Source organism: Anser anser (genome assembly GCF_964211835.1).
Source record: "Anser anser genome assembly, chromosome: 4".
Lineage (NCBI taxonomy): Eukaryota > Metazoa > Chordata > Aves > Anseriformes > Anatidae > Anser > Anser anser.
Window position 1 is genome coordinate 9117750 of NC_139724.1, and position 17522 is coordinate 9135271.

General features: G+C 43.1%; 1 protein-coding gene across 5 annotated transcripts in view; it reads left to right on the plus strand.

Moving 5' to 3' along the window:
• The window catches only part of UNC5C (unc-5 netrin receptor C), a 250700-nt gene that overhangs the window by 147005 nt on the left and 86173 nt on the right, over positions 1 to 17522 (plus strand). The gene's annotated exons all lie outside the window — the stretch shown is intronic.

The following is a 17522-nucleotide window of genomic DNA, read 5'->3' on the forward strand; positions in this document are numbered from 1 at the left end:
TGGGGATTGAGGCGGGCAGGGCTTTTTTTCTGGCATCGAGGCCACTCGAGGCAGCCAAGGGAGCCGCCAGGCCCGGCAGCCCTCGTGAGGGAGGCTGAGGAGGCGCAGGCGGAGCCGGCAGCAGCAGTGGCGGGACATTTAAATCGGGCGTTGCCACCATTTTGCAGCCAGTTCTACAGGCAGCTGGCAGAAGTTATGCAATTGCCAGCACTTGTTCTCATGGGGGACTTCGACTTTCCAGACATATCCTGGAAATACAATACAGCTCAGAGGAAGCAGTCTAGGAGGTTTCTGGAGAGCATCCTGATTGCTTCCTGACGCAGCTGGTTAGAGAGCCTACCAGGGGAGGTGCCCCGCTAGACCTTCTGTTCACAAACAGAGAGGGACTGGTGGGAGATGTGGTGGTCGGGAGCTGTCTTGGGCAGAGTGACCACGAAATGGTGGAGTTCTCTATTCTTGGCCAGGTCGGGAGGGGGATCAGTAAAACTGCTGTCTTGGACTTCTGGAGGGCTGACTTTGAGCTGCGCAGGACACTGGTTGGCAGAGTCCCTTGGGAGGCAGTCCTGAAGGGCAGAGGAGTCCAGGAAGGCTGGGCGCTCCTCAAGGAGGAAATCTTAAAGGCTCAGGAGTGGTCTGCCCCCACGGGCCCAAAGACAAGCTGGCACAGAAGAAGAATGGCCTGGCTGAACAGTGAGCTGTGGCTAGAGTTTAGGACAAAAAGAGCATTTATGACCTTTGGAAAAGAGGGCAGGCCACTCAGGAGGACTATAAGGATGTTGTAAGGCTGTGCAGGGACAAAATTAGAAAGGCCAAAGCTCATCTGGAGCTCAATCTGGCTACTGCTGTTAAAGATAACAGAAAATGTTTTTTATAAAGACATAAACACAAAAAGGAGGACTAAGGAGAATCTCCATCCTTTACTGGATGTGTGGGGAAACTTATTGACAAGGGATGAGGAAAAGGCTGAGGTGCTTAATGCCTTCTTTGCCTCAGTCTTTAGCGGCCAGACCAGTTTTTCTCTGGGTACCCAGTACCCTGAGCTGGTGGAAGGGGATGGGGAGCAGGATGCAGCCTTCACAATCCATGAGGAAATGGTTGGTGACCTGCTACAGCACTTGGATGTACGCAAGTCGATGGGGCCGGATGGGATCCATCTGAGGGTGCTGAGAGAACTGGCAGAAGAGCTGGCCAAGCCGCTTTCCATCATTTATCGGCAGTCCTGGCTATCAGGGGAGGTCCCAGTCGACTGGCGGCTAGCAAACGTGACACCCATCTACAAGAAGGGCCAGAGGGTAGACCCGGGAAACTATAGGCCTGTTAGTTTGACCTCAGTGCCAGGGAAGCTCATGGAGCAGATTATCTTGAGTGTCATAATGTGGCACTTGCAGGGCAAGCAGGCGATCAGGCCCAGTCAGCATGGGTTTATGAAGGGCAGGTCCTGCTTGACGAACCTGATCTCCTTCTATGACCAAGTGACACGCTTAGTGGATGACGGAAAGGCTGTGGCTGTGGTCTACCTTGACTTCAGTAAGGCTTTTGACACCGTTTACCACAGCATTCTCTTGAAGAAACTGGCTGCTCGTGGCTTGGACTGGCGTACGCTTCGTTGGGTTAGAAACTGGCTGGATAGCTGGGTCCAAACAGTCGTGGTGAATGGAGTTAAATCCAGTTGGAGGCCGGTCACTAGTGGAGTCCCCCAGGGCTCAGTATTAGGGCCAGTTCTCTTCAATATCTTTATCGATGATCTGGATGAGGGGATCGAGTGCACCCTCAGTAAGCTTGCAGACGACACCAAGTTAGGTGCGTGTGTCGATCTGCAGAGGTTGGACTAGGTGATCTTGGAGGTCTCTTCCAACCTAGATGATTCTGTGATTCCATGATTCTTTTTACTCTAAAGATACTAAAGATGCAAGTTCTCACTTTAAAAGTCAAATGATACCTGAGAGTTGTGACATTAATTTGTGCTTTTGCTAGCTTAATAATAAACACTTTTCTATTGCATGTATCTTAGCATCTACATTGTCCACAATCTGCAGCTTCAACACTTACGCCAGGTTAGATTGATTCAGAGGTAAGGTTCAATCTTTAAAGCAACTTAGTAATGCTAGGCAAACTGTTTTAAATGAAGAATGGAGTCTAAACTCTCAAGGCTGTGACAAAAATCTCAACTCAAAGTGATAACCATACCCCTAGAAAAGTTTGTCCAAGTGATTGCTAGAGATCACCTAGCAGGGTGAAGACTAGACTGAGGTTTCAGAAAAGCATTTTTGCTTCCTGATTCAGCTGGTTTCCAGTATGACAGCATTCCCCTGTAAATAAATAAATAAATAAATAAATAAATACATTTTAAAAAGGGGGGGGGAGGGGAAAGGGAAGGGGGAGGGGAAAGGGAAATACCATCTTTGTCTCCATGATATGTGGGGAACAAGAGATCACAGATGAGGAGATGGACATTTTCTGGCACAGGATTACTGTGCACTTGCAGAAACTGTCTGATGTGTCGGTTTTGTGACTAGCATTTTTTTTTCTTGTACTTAATTTATGCTACAAATACAAATTTCAAAGAAGGTGTCTGGGGAAAAGTTATTTTCAGATTTCTAAGAAGATATTAGAAATGTCAGATGATAAGAGCAGTAATAACAACCAGGGAAAGTGGAACAAATGTGAAGAAAGATTTGGACAATAATCTCTGATGTTATTTATTTTAACAAAGATAGAGGAGACTCTTTTCGTAGCTGACTGCTGCAAACCATGCTAAGATAGTTTATGGCTGCATCATTTTTTACACTTTTCATCAAGTTGTTGGAGATGGAGCATTTACAGTACATTATTTGAAGACGAATTGTGTTTCCTATTCATACTTTTCTTAATTAAACATTGTGTGCCAGGGCTTGGGGTTCAGCAGAGCAGTGGCTGCATGATCTCTCTCCGCTTGAGCAATGAAGAGCAAGGCGCTGTACATGACAGCATTTCATCTCTGTGTGGCTGAGGATGGTAATGCACGAGCAGCAGGTGAAGGCATTAATCTCCTTAGCTATCCAGAAATGAACTGTCATGTACAGCAACTTGTTCTCTGCTCCTGCTGCTAACCCTCTCCTTCCCCATCCAAGTTTATCTGTACATACTTTGAGTATATCCTTAGAATAATGACATTTTTTCACCTAGGAGTAGTAGACCAGGGGAATTTGAAGCAAGGAGGTGCCACAATCCACAGGGCCAAATGCTAGTGGTGGCTGTGGCCAGTGTGGAGACAGCAGGGATGGCACAGGACATCTCCTTTCCAAGCCTGCGGGTGCCATTATCTGAGGGATGCCATGGGGGAAAAATCATGACAGAAGCCACTGTAAGTTGCATGGTGGAGAAACAGGTTGGTAACTTATCTCTGCTGTGGGTGCAATACCAATACCCAGTTACCTTCCAAATCTGGGTTTCTGCTTACCTGGACAGAGCATAGACAGTCCAACAAGGGAAGGAGGATCCTGGAGGGGAACAAGTCTTTGTGAGTGACTGAGCACTGGCATTGCTTTCCCGGAGAGGATGTGGAGTCTCCCTCCTTAGACATCCTAAAAAAGCCTCCTGGATGTGGTCCTGGGCAGCCTACTCTGGGTGGTCATGCAGAGCAGTCTAACTTCAACATATCAACAAAGATTAATGTAATAGTGGTTTGTGTTCTTGGTGTTTTTTTTTGTTTGTTTGTTTTCCTTTTGGTTTTTGCTTGCTTGTTTTTATGTGTGCGTGTGCGTGTGTGTATTCAGATTAAATTTACAGTGGTAGAAAGTGTTGTCCTCTGTTGAGTGGGGATGGGGTGAGAGCACTACATGTTGCCAAACAGCAGAGGTGGCTTTGGGAATGAAGCAGCTCAGCTAACAGAGGTTTTGTTCATTAACAGGAAGCGACAGCCCAGACTCCCGAGGCAAAATGCTGACTGTCTTGCTCTTACAATACCTGTTTTCATCTGTGCTGTAATGTGTTTTGGCATCAGCTCCAAGTACAGTGGGAATCCAACCAAAATACATCCCTCTCTCTAAGTATTAACAGAGAGCTTCTGAGGTTTCTTGAATACAATTACTACCCAAGTGCACAGCTGCTGTTTTAATTTAGATATTAATTTGCTTGTATGCTGTGATTTTGCCTCGTTAAAGGAAATGTAGCTCAGAGGGTAAGATTGAACCATTGCAAATGATTTTTTTTGGTGTAAAACCTTCACATACTATGGCTAGTAATTAATGCTATATGTTTTCTACTCTTTCTGCTCCAAGACTTGTACAATCACAGAATGGGACTTTTTACTACGTATTTACAGATGTTTGATTTAATAATATTGTGTTGTGCTGGTCACAAATTAGAAACCTACTGAATGAAACTACCTAATGTCAAAATCGGCTTGTGCTGTTCAAGCCAATTTTACCAAGTAAGTAGCAGTAAAAGCTGTTTAAACTAAGTGGAGAACCACTTTAAACTGTAGTGTTTGGTTAGGCACTAGAATAAAACAGATTAACTTTTGCCGTATTAGTTTATTTGAATATTATAGTTATTACTACTGCATGGATGGATTTGCATGAGTATGGGTAAAATATGCAGTTAATTTTTCTGAGAGTCATAAAAGTAGATACAAATATTTAGGTTAAATGCTGGCTTTTGGGAACGCTCCTGTCTACAGTCATTTTCTGTTTCCTCTTCTTGTCTATGAATCTTTTTCATTTGTAATGCAGGGGGATTCCTGACCAGTCAGGTGAAAAAAAAAATGAGGGAAAAAAAAAAAAAAGGATGGGAAAGATGTGGAATAGGGGAAAAGAAAAAAAAGAAAAAGGTATAGAGAGCATTGAGGAAAGAAAGAAGAGGATCCACATGGGGAATAAAAGATAGGACAGAAACCCCAAGCAAGAAGAGGGTCGAAGAAGGTCAGAGATGAGGAAGCAGAAAGTAGGGTTAAAATATTTGTGCTTTATGCTCAAATCAGTCAAATAGCTTAGTTCTGTGTTTTTCTAGTGATGGCATTTATGATCAGGACTCGACAGATTCCACTGGGGCTGGATATCAGCTTCCTCAGAAAGGCTGGGGATGATTCAGAGGGAGATTAGAGCACTGATTCATTGCTCCCCAGCTTGGATCTGACCTGCTGAGGAAAGCTGATAAATAAATACCGTATAGCACTACAAAACATGTCCAGCAAAGCCTGCAAATGAATTGTATTTCCATTATTCCTTGACAGTGTTTCTTTTTCTTTTTGTTTTGGATTCATTCATTGACGTTGCTGTGTTGTCTTTTTGAATGCGAGTCTGTATGTAAAAATCAAACCCAAAGGTATCCATTCTCTTCTGGTGAGGGCCAAGGCTCTGGCATAGGTAGCAGAACCTGTGCAGGGGGTTCAGACCTCAAAGATTTACATTTTTGGACTAGACAGAGATACAAACAAATGCAATTTCTTTGAATAATGTGGGTTATTATTGAGCCGTACCACCTTCTTTAGACAAAGGAGAGTCAATGACAGGTATAAATGACTCTGTAGCCTAATACCAGCTAAGCACTTTTAAGGGCCAGTTTAACACTGGCTAAAAGACATGTTCCCGAGTACTATACAATGCGTTAGCACCTTTGACATCTACAAAACAGAGCTAGACAACTTCCAGCATTTATCTCTACTACTAGAGGTGGTCAAGTTAGAAATGCTTCAAGCAGCCTTTTCTTTTACTTTCTGCATGTGTGCTTTCAGCTACTGGTACTGGAAAGGAAATGCAATAATATTAGTGTCTGACCTATAATTTCAGTTTTGGAGTGCTTCTGATTTAGTCCAAAGCAATTTACAGAGCTGATGAGAAACATCTTGGCAGTGACTCTTCTATTGTCTTTTTAGGATCTGAAGCCCCACTATCATTGGCATTTTCTGTTGGCATATTAAGAGGTATCTGTCTCTGTAGGAAACATACATTAAAAATGGATGTGGTAGACAAGAAACTATTTACAGATGAGGAAGGGAAACAAGATCCAGGAATTAAACTTAGGCCGCCAGTCTCTGAAAAGCAGAGCTGTCTGCTTTTCCACAAAACACCAGTGATGGATCTGTTCTCAGCACTTCCTGAGGGTTTCTCTAATTTAACTGCCATTTCCAGTTGTAATGCTGATTACTGAGTATTTAGAAAATGTTTCATTTTCTTTTCCTTTCCCCGTTTGTTCTTTCTTTTAGCGGCCATGGCGTGAACTTGAAAAGATTTGGAGGCAAAGAGTGGGGTTTTGGCTAGGAGAAGTGACTGCACGTTTTGCTGATACTGGAGCCTTGCACACGGTGATTCAGGAGAAGTCAGATCTTCCCATTAGCACTGCATAATTGCTGTTTGGTCTCAACAACTTATGTTCGAGCTATCTTGGGCACTCCTGATGATGGGAGGGGTGATGCTTCACAGTCACTTGAGCTGAAGTTTGTGCTGAGGGTAAAGCAAAAGCCAGAAGCCTGCTGTCTCAGGTTGCTCTTTAAGCGTTAAGAGTTTGTTGTTGTTGTTGCTGCTGTTTTTTAATTGTTTGAGAATTTGAGAGTAAGAAATCAGCAAGACTTAGGAAATGAGCATCGATGAAATTAGTCACTGCGGGAGGAAGTTTGCAATCTGTAACCAAATACCTCAGCCCTTTCATGGACTGCCGAAATAACCCTGTGGATGCAGAATGAGAGGGTCTGTGCTGCAGTATCCCTCCGTGGGCTCTGGGATCTGTCCGTCAGAGTTTCCAGCTGTAGAAAAGGATAGGGTGGTAATGTCAATGAACTAGCTGAATTACCCTTCCACCTGCCTTCATTGCTGAGTCTGCTGGTGGTAGGGGCAGGGTGGCAAGAGGAGAGGATGTTCTCTCCTGTAAATAAGCTTGTGCTCAAAGGGGGGCATTGTCCGTGTGTCTCCTCAAATAAACAAGCTCTACATGGAGGACCATAGCTGATTAAATCACCCAGAACATTTCCAAAGTAAACAAGCCTTTCTTGCTTTCATTTTCCCTCAGAGGGAGGAATTCAGATGATTATTTTGCATTAAGATTTGGTTGAACACCTTATTATTAGCTTTATTAGTATATATAGTACACACAATCTGTTGTTATTTGCGTGAACGCAAGCACGATGTGCAAGCAGGCCTCTGCTTTTCATCTGCTTACAAAGACTCATGTACTTACAAAGCCAATTGCTAGTCTAAATAAATAAATAAATGTCTGAGTCATGTTTGTGATCCTAGGCAATAATCTGCGTTCTTCCATCTGGCTGCCTAAATACCTGTGTGTTTAATTCAATAAGATGATATTCATCTTTTATCTTCCCTTTCCTAGTTCTTTTAAGGATTTTTTTTCCTCTTTTCTACATCTGGTGCTGAGATTCCCTAGTTACCTCCCTCCCCTTCCCCTTCTCCCCAGAAGCTCCTGCTCAGAATTTAGCTAATGGATTTCTAATTCAATTTGGACTTCTGCTGGGATAAATCACCATCCTACAAAATTATTTATGGTTCTTGAAAAATTCGCTGTGGATGAAATTAGGTAACTAGCACCAGGCCGATAATAATGTCATTAAGATCCAAGGAAGAAAATAATGAATCAGTAGATATTCATGAGGACTAATGTTAGTCTCAGGACGGCAGTCCCATCAGGACACCCTTAGCTCATGGAGAGAACTCTTCAGAGCACCCAGGATCAGGCTCCTGCTCCTAATCCTTCTCCTCAACTGCTCCATGGGTACAGAAGGAGACCTACATAAAAGCAGGAGGTTATTGCAGAAGCTCAGGGGCTCAGAGAACAACCCAGTGCTGTACAAATCACTGGCGGAACTTGCATTGGTTCTGAAACAGCCGGGATTTATTCCCTAGTGGTTCTGTAAACGTAACTTCGGCTATGGTCCTTTGTGTAACTGCTCTTGGCTTTGTAGTAAACAATACTGACTGAGATATTTTGGAGAATTTTGAGGAAAGAACGTGAGTGCTGAGTTGTATACTCCATTGTGAAGGCAGTGCCTTCAGCATGCCACCTACTAGGCTCCTACGTCCATTTTGCGGATGGGACCCTGAACCTGACAGGGTAGATTTCCCCATGCTCACACAAGAATATCCATTCCCTGGGTCTTAGGTCAATGCCTTAACCAGATGGCCATCCCACTGAGCTCTTGTTTTAGGCATAGGCAAACGTCCTGTGTTTCTCTGGGATGGAGTGATCCCGCTGATCAGATTAACTGGGAACTTCAGATAGCACATGGAATCCGGATCCATAACATCCCACTAGACCTCAGTTTTATTAATCACAAGGTGTTGATCATCTTTTTTTTGCTGAGAAAAAAAAATGCTTGCATTAAAAGCATTAGAAATCTAGAAGCAGAGCTCTGCAGCAGTTTTAATATAATGAGAAAAGTAAGGATAAAAGGAGCCATTCTTGGTAAAACCAAAGGACTGACGTTTTAACCCTAGCATACTGATGCAAGAAGCAAGCTTAATTATTAATATGAAACAACATAAAAAGCTAAGAAAGCATTTTCAAAGTACTGCATCCAGTTATAGATCCTCTCTCAAGCTGGCAGTTTGTGTTCTAGCCATCAACAATATGCTGTATACAGATTGATTTATATTAAACCCAAGTTGTGTTGGATGCTGTAATTTACCACTGGCCCAAAAATCTATGTGCCTACAACTGACGACTCTGTAGTCTGAGCTCTGTTATTGTTTCCAAGACATGAAAGAGCCCTACAGATCCTCACATGAGAAAAAGCAGGATCAGCTCTTCGTGTTTTGTTGTATTCAGGACATCATGTTCAGACAGTTGACATAGCAGTCAGATGAGGAACCTGTGTCTGAACTTTTAATTCTAAAAATGCACACAGAGTTAATTATCCTCAGATTTTTCCTGAATTGTATGCTTTGGACTATACCCAGGAAACTTGTTTCCAGTATGTGTTGAGAATATATTTTATGTGCTATAAAATGCATTCTACCTTCTAACCACAAAGGTTAAGTTAGGTCTTGTAAAAAGAGGTTTTTCGTATTATTGCACCAGGCACCTACTTTCATCTTCATGTAAATATGTCAGGCTCTGTCCTGTGTGACAGAGGGTGCCTGAAGGAGACTTGAGAATGAATAGGTTTAACAAAAAGTATTTTAGCCTAAGCCTTGTCCATCTTTAATTAGTTATCAGGGTTAAAGGAGGGGTCAAGAGCCTGGAGCTGCTTCAGGACTAATGTGTCAAAGAAAAGTGAAGCCTAACACTGAAGAGGAAATGATGCTCCTCAGAGGTTTAATAATTTTTTGACCCTGTGTCAACCATTATGACTACTAATGGAAGCCGGGGCAGAAATGTTTCAAATTAGACTTTGCTGTGCAGGTGGTTGGGAAGGGATCCCATGCCATCATACGGACTCCTTGCTAACTAGAACCCAAAAGGAAAAATGCGTTTCAGTTTTGCAGGCGTCATCTGATCCTGTTCCTTCACTGTTCGTATGTAGCATTCATACCAAAGAAACGTAGCGAGAGTGTGCGGCCCAACTGCCTGAACTCTGCTGGCACAGCCATGTCTAACAGGAGCCGTTTCAGTTTCGTAAGTAGGCTAAATGCCTGGAGCTCACTCTTATGGAATACAGCATATGTGCTTGGTGAACTAACAGCTTTTGTTATTCTGTTTTTGTTACTTGACTGAGTAAGGGAGGTAAAGTTTCTGAGGCAGTCTGCAACCCACTTTCTTTTTTTTAAAGCATGAATATTTTATTCATTCTAAAGAAATGGAGAGGGAAAGCAACAGGAGAAAAGAGAGTGATCTTACACAAAATAATAGTTAAAAAAAATCGCTGGTGTCATTTGTGGTTTGCACAAGCATTGCTGTTTTACTTTCAGGTGCTGCAGATCTGATAGCCTTGGCATTGTACCTGAGCCAACCAGTAGCTCTCTACAGGCACAAAAGCAAAGTTTCCACCAGAATTAATGAATATATTGCAAAGGAGGGGGTGACTGGCAGTGCACAGGGCAGGACAGCAGAGAGACAGGACCTTTGCCTCTCCACTCGACATTTCACACTTTTAGTACTAAGTCAGCCTCTCCTCCATCTTTATTTATCTATTTAAATGGTTAGGCAGCCTCATAACATACCTTGCAGATTACTTCATTGGATTTCTTGTGCTGACAACAATTATTGTAAACCTTCCTGCACAAAGAACAGCTTGATGCTCTTCATATGCTGAAGTATTTTCATCACCTTGTGTGAAATCATGCTGTGTTCTGGCTTTTTCCTATACTTGGTCCAATGCTAACAAGTACCTGTGCCATCTCTTGCATGTTTAGGCAGCAGCTGGTAGACTAATGGAGTTTGCCTCCAGGCAATGGTAAAGTTATGGATACAGCACTTTAAGTGTCACGTCTGTGTATGTACCCACAACTTTTGTCTTGCATTAGCAACACGATGTATAAAGAACCCTCTCTGTTACAGAAGACTGTGAGAATCATTTTGAGGACACGTTTTGGTTTTGGTTTGCCTCTGATCTGAGTGATGATAAAACTGCCATTGGCCTCAGGAGAAACAGAAACTTTAATTATGATTATGAATTAAATGAACTGGAAGAAAATGCATTTTTTCCAGGCAATAATATAAAACTTGCATGTCGCTTAAAGCTGGTACACACCATTTAGTGCATTTGATTAAAAATAAAATTATTTTCCTACTTTAGAACTAAATCTTCTTTTCCTTACTGAGATGTGAAGCAGATCTGACTAGATTACCATCAGTGCAGTTGTACAAGGCTAAGCCAGGCAGAATTATGTTCCAAGCATTGATGTGGGAGGAGAAGGAGGTGGTGCTGTCAAAGTGGAGGAAACAGAGCACAAGCTGATTGCTGTAGGTAGCCTGGTTGTGCAGCGTGTCCGTGCTGGCCATGGCAGTGATAACTGTTTGGTCTTTCACCTTCCTCTGCCTTTGGTTTCATATCTGACCGTACAACATCCATGTGAAACAGGAGCATGGAATGAAGCGTGCAGCAGGAGGGGTCTCTGTTGGCTGCAGTGCTGCAAGACAGGAGCACCCACGGTGGCTCTTTTGCTTCTGCAGCTGTGAAACCTTTGAACCATTTCTCTCAGTTTAGCAGACACCCTGTCCAATCTCGAGCTGTGTGCTGTTGTTATAAGGGAAAGTGTGGTGCTTTCTTCTCCCCTTCAGCTCTTTCCAGCTTGCTGAGAGGTTAGTCAAGGTAAGACGGATGTAATGAACAGGATTACTGTATCACACCTCTGGTAGCCTATTTATTTATTTATCTATCTATCCATTTATTATGTTCAGTGTGGTAGGTCTGTCACTGAACAACAGAAACCTCCTTCCTCGACTCTTCGGTTGAGCCAAAAATCCAGTGTGTCCAAAGCCTTAGATGCCCATCCGCTGGGTTTTAGAAAGGGCTCCATGTTGGCATCTGTGGCTGAGGATAGGTTGTGCATTGTTTCCTATGTCTATGTTGATACTGCTTCCTTTGCTGAGGGTAAAGGAGGGAAGGAAGGGATGTGTTTGTTTTTTTGTTTGATGTATGTGTATTTTGGGGGTAGACTATTGCCCAACTGCCTTCTGATCTACATGTGGATATGGTCCTTGTTCTCTACATGCATGCAGTACGTGCATTTATCCTCCTGGAGAAGAGTAGTTAATCTGAGGTCTGCTAGGGTTGTCTTCACTGAGGCCTTGTGGATGCGGGGGCAATTCATTCCTCTTTGTGGTATTTTTTTATTCTTTTTCAGGACTGAACTCACCCAAAAAAGATGAACGTTGCATGCCCTATCGATTTTTCTATCACTTTTCCCTGCACTCTGTTTTCCCTGCCGAAAAGAGCATTTAATTTTGTGGGTGCTCAGTAAATGTGAGTCTGAAATTCCCTTGACCTCGTTCCCATGAGAGTTCAGCAAGGTTCAGCGAGCATCTTGTTTGTGGGCTGCCACAAAACCAAGCCTCCTCTTTAGCCATGTAAAGGCCTGCAGTGAATTCAGCTCAGAGCAAGCAGATATCAGCCTGTGCCTCCCAGGCTGGCCAAATATGATGCTGTGATAATCTTCCTAGGCTATTTGGTGAAATCTTCCACTTCTGAGATAGTGCAGAATAACGTGTGATTGCCTTATTGTATGCCCTCCTTGCAATCAGCTTGGTGCAGGGCTGACAGAGGATACAGTGCTGAGAAAGCCACCCTCCTCCTCTTCCTCCATAGAGCAAGGCAGGAGAACGTGCTTTGTCCTTCACGGTGCAGGCTACCCTTTGCTGTGCCCATCTCTCCCTGTGAGTGGTCTCCAGGGATGGGGCAGGAACAAGAGAGACCCCCAGCAAGGCAGCTACTCACCAGTAATTCTCTTCATCAGCTTATTTCTTGCTTACACATCACATCTCGCTGCCTCTTTGAAGTCCCGTTTGCTCTCGCTTCTCACGCAATTTGGCCTAATTTTCGTAGCACAGTTTCATAGCTCAGGCAGTGTTAAGGTGGAGGCAGACTGTAGAGCATACAGGATTTTTTGCTTCCTTGCTTCCCATCTGGTGGCACCATGATATTGTGTGCCCTTCTCGGGATAAAAGAAAACTCTGTGACCAAAGGACTTACAGCTGAGCAATTTTCCTTTCCTGAAAATGCATGCAGTGTAAAACAAACCATTGCCTCCATTCTGATAAAGCTGTCTTCCCCAGCTAGCACCTGCTGTTAATTTCACAGTAAACAGTACTTGTTGCTCTAGAAAGCTTTTTAATCATAACATTAAAAACCAAACAGAAATCCCATCCATACAGTTAACTCCAGCTGCCTTCCTTGCAACGCACGGGGAATGATCTTGCCGAGTGATGGGCATCCAAATGCAAATGGAATTAGCTTTGCAGCCATTTGTTTGAAATTGCTCTTGACTCATTCCGAAGTAAATTCCATTTGAGAAGAATTTGCTGCAGGTCTCACACGAGGAGATAATGGTCCAATCTATTATGATCTAAGCAATAATAGTGTAAGTCTTGCAGTTCAGAAATACAGTGAGTTATACGCCGGGCTGATGAGAATTAAAGCTTGATATATAGTAATAAAACTAGTGATCTAGAGATGAATAGATCGGTGTACAGAGCACAATATTTTCCTGCCACGGATTAGAGCAGGGATACTGGTCCATAAAAAGGGAAGTATACCATAAAATCTCCTTTCCCACTTTTTATGCTTGAAGAGCTAAAATGTGTACAGTTTTGCAAACAAGTGCATGAAAAGAATATAGAACTTGCTTAACATTAAAAGGCTCTTGGCTCAGACAGAGATTTGTTTTACCATCATAGAAAATTAAACTAAAATTAAACTGAAGTTCCTATGTGGGATGCTCTGTGCCAGCTCCTATCAATGCCGATTTCAGTGACACTTCACCTGTTACTATAGCTTCTGCATTCGACTTGCATTTAAAATATATATATAGTTGTCAGATACTACAGACGGCAGATAAAAAGTTGTGTCTTAATTCAGGCCAGCAACTAAAATAAAAATTCCAAATTAAATTTATAGATTAAAACGGCTTTTTAAAATTCACTCTCTCAATATGAATGAACTGCATGAGTGAAACCAGTTTAGCAGTACCATTAATCAGGTCTTTTGTCTTGCTAATATAAATCAGACAATAACAACAGATGGGTAGCACACTTTATTATGTGAAAATAAAGATGAATGTGACATATTGCAGAAGTAAACTTGCAGCTCAAAGTTGCTGAGCACAAAAGGGGACTTGTTATAACCAGGTGGAAGTGTGTGCGCCTCACGTTGTGTTTGATCAAGGTTGTAAGGGGAGCAAGACCATGACAGAATGATTGGCAACCAAGTACCTGAAGTTTTAGTGTTTGTTTCTACACTCCCCGATTACTCCCAAATGGTTTGATTTGTTTCTTTGTTTGTTTTCTGCCAGACAGATAAAAAAAATGTCTAACTCCTCAGGAGAGTGAGATAAAAGATGTATAAAGCTTGCTGCTTTGTTGTGCAATTGGGAGATGAAAATTTTAAATAAACAGCTATAACCGTCAGGAAGATTGAGATCAAATACGCGGGCAAGATTTATCCTCTTGAATGGAGATGGAGCACACAGCGAGAGCTGACCTCCATCTGCATTATAGAAGCGGACCCACTAGACCACATGGCTGTAAGACAGTGATCCTGAAAAAAACAACAAAAACAAACAAACAAAAAAAAAACTAAGTCAGAGCTTGGACTTCTTTTGGGCAGAGGAATGATCTGTGTTTTACTAGAACCGGTGAGGAGAAACTTTGATGGAAGTGTTTATTAAATCATTGGGAGTCGCTTCGGTTCTGCTAAAAGCTTGTTTTATAGAGTTGCAAAAAATCTCGACACAGCCAAATAACCGATATTGACATTTTCAGGGGTAAATGTGTTTGATTTTTTGGAATATTTTTATATATTTACACTGCCATAATAGCTATGTCCTCACATTGCTGCAAGCACCACAGTGGAAGCAAGATAATATATAATTCCCATTTAAAAAATGGAAAGCAAGTTTTCAATCCAAATTTGGTTCCAAATCCAAATCAGCAGCTTGTGTTTTGCCCTCAGACCGCTGCCTCGTGACTTTGGCTGGGTCCGCGGTGCTGGCTGCGCAGGAGGGGGCAGTGGTCTGTCTCCTGCAGCAGCACATCCCATCCCCTTGGGATGTTCCAGCCACGATCCGTGCAGGCTGGTAAAGCCTTCTCTTGCCTTTTAGCAGGGAATAGCAGGAGAGAGGGACCCTGAATGCTGCTGGAGGTAGGGCTCACTCTGCAGGCTTTTTTTCAGCCAAACGCCAAAAAATCCAGTTGCATTCACATTCGGGGTATTCTTCTTTAGAATTTGTTCTGCAAAAAAAATAACTCTAATGTTGCTACTAATAGCAACAGTAAGAGGGCAGTGATTGAATGAACATAATCTCGTAGCTACTTTGTGAAATTCCTTCTAAAAGTGCAGCTTTTAAATGCTAGTTTCCAAGGACAAGGCTGCGTCTGTACACTCTCTGTGTGACAGTTTGTGAGTGGTTTCCATCTCTATCCCCAGCATTTGAGAGAGGGTTAGATGTCTGTTGGTATCAATGAGAAAGAGCATGGAAAAATAAAGTTGGGTATTTATTGCTTAAAAAGTGTAAGGTGTCATTATAGCAAGAAGCCATAAGAAAGCTGGCTTGTACCTGACCATGGGATGGCAGGCTGGTGAAGAGAAACAGCCACAGCCACCATCAAAAAGCGTGATCAGGTTATCATGTACTGGGCACTTCTCCTAATATAAAAATAATATTTAAAAATCAGGAGCGGTTACCTACAAAAGGGAAACTCAAAGCCCATACGCATTCTCCAGAACTGAGAAAATAATTTAAAAAAAAGCAAACCTTTATCTTTCCTGCAGCTTGCTGATCTGTCCTGTTAGACTTTCCAGTTACATCTTTGCTAAGATGCAGTTAATTGGTCAGGCAGCACAAGTATTGCCTTTGATAACGTGCAGAAATCTAGTGGTGAAAATAAATACATTTATTCTTCCAGTCACCAGAAATTAGTGAAGCAGTACTTGTTTAATTATGAAACATATGTGTGCTTTGTTGGTTTCCATCTGTCTGCTCACTGATTTGCAATTAAATGACCAGAAGAAAAAGATACGTCCTGTGGCAGTTTGGGGGAAATGATTCATCTCTAATGTTCCTGTGCCGCGTGTGGCTGTGGAGCGGCGTGTGCGAGGGAGGGAGGCACTGGGAAAGATGGGAAGTTACAGGCAGAAGGGGATGAGGAGGGCTGCAAATCCTCTTGCTTCAGTTCTGATATGTTTCCATGTCATGAAAGCAAATGTTGTCTCACCCAGCTTGCTGAAAGTCATCTTTCGCTTTGGGAAAAACTGGGGAGCAAAGTGGAGCGAGGAAGAAACGCCTAATGGGGAGTGGACAGGGGACTGCAGAAAAGCAGGCTGGTGTGGTCAGGGTGGAAAGGAAAAAAAGGAGGAAGGGAAAGTGGTAAAAATTAAATTGAAGCATTTGGAGTGGATTTGTTGGAGATGGAAACTGAATTGTTATTCTATATCTCAGGTGTTCCCTTTGCAAGGCAAATGCCAGACCTTACTCAGTGGTCCTTTCTTCTAACGCTGAACAGCTCAGTTGTGTGAACTGCGAAGGAGCGATGCTGTAGTGAAACAGGCCTTTTAAATACCCACATGGGCATTAATAAGGAAATAAATAAATAAATTGGTGAATGTGTGCTATCTTCATAAATAGTTCAAGAGGCTCCCAGAGTCTCTTGCTGGGTAAGGTACTCCCATCCCTAACAAAGACGCACAGCCTACCTTCACGTAGCCATGTGGGTGGGTACCCTGCTGCCTTCTTGTCCCAGCTCCTTCCTCTGGTGCTGCTTTTCCCTGTCATTCTGCAGTAGCAGTGGCTGGAGGCAGAGCCTTTTGTGCCCCTTGTAATTCTGCACACAGCCGTGACAGGCATATCTCAGGTAGGGAAGGAGCTGTCTGACATCTCGTCTTCATGAAGACTGGCAGGGAGGAGATAGTACTTCCACAAAAATACTTCCACACTATTTTTAGTTTGATGTTCTGTGCTGTTTTATTGATTATCTGCAACGTCTGTCACTGTGTATAATGCTAACTGTTTCAGAGGCAGAAAGGGGGAGGTTGAATAAGGCCTTCATGACTGGCAGCCTGTTGGTGCTGGGTCTGTCATCAGTTGGTGCCTCCCCATCTCGTGGCTGCTGGGAGTGTCTTGGATGGTCTTGTGCATTGATGTGGGGAGGTGAACGGGACAAGGGCTATTCTCCCCTGAATTGGTGCTTTCTGGTGTAGAAGACTTCCCCAGCAGAAAGTGACAAAGGGGCTTGAAAGGGAGACTTGTGAAGAGAGAGAAAGGAAAGCATGTGGGTTAGGTGTTGTTCGTGTTGCCTCCTGTGTGTTGGACTCTTTTCCTCCTTGTCCAGACTTCTTGCATTGACATAATTCATTACCAGCACCACCAGGGAGGTGCATGGATTCCTTAAATCAACAGTGTGGGCCACATTGGCCCCAAGTTTCACCATCTCACAGCTGCTGTGCCCCGTGTCCCAGCTCCAGCTTCCTCTCTGTAGTGAAGAAAGCAGAAACGAGGGTGCCACAAAGTAAATGAAGCATAGCCTGGCACCTTCATTAGCAGTCTTAGCAGTCTGAAAAATGAACAGAGGCATAGACTGGGCATGCATTTAGTCTTCTGCTCTTAGAGTAAATTTCAAATTGTTCGTCTGAAATGAAAGACGTTCCTTCCCATTTTAACATCCTCAGCCAATACGAGCTATGTGCATTCACTTGATTAAGCACAGTGATAAGTCACTATTGGAAAATGTGACCTTGAAGCTTCCAAAAGTTTCTATTATTTCCTTCTACGGTTTCACAGTCAACTCTCCCAAGCGCTAACATAATGTTTTATTGCTTGTGTTGCTGGTGATGATAACAAAGGACCATTCCCAGTCATGTGAATGTGCACATCCCTGTCACATCACATCGGGGGAAGACAGCTGAGGATGTAAAGAAAAATCTCTTCTAGTCTGAAAACAGC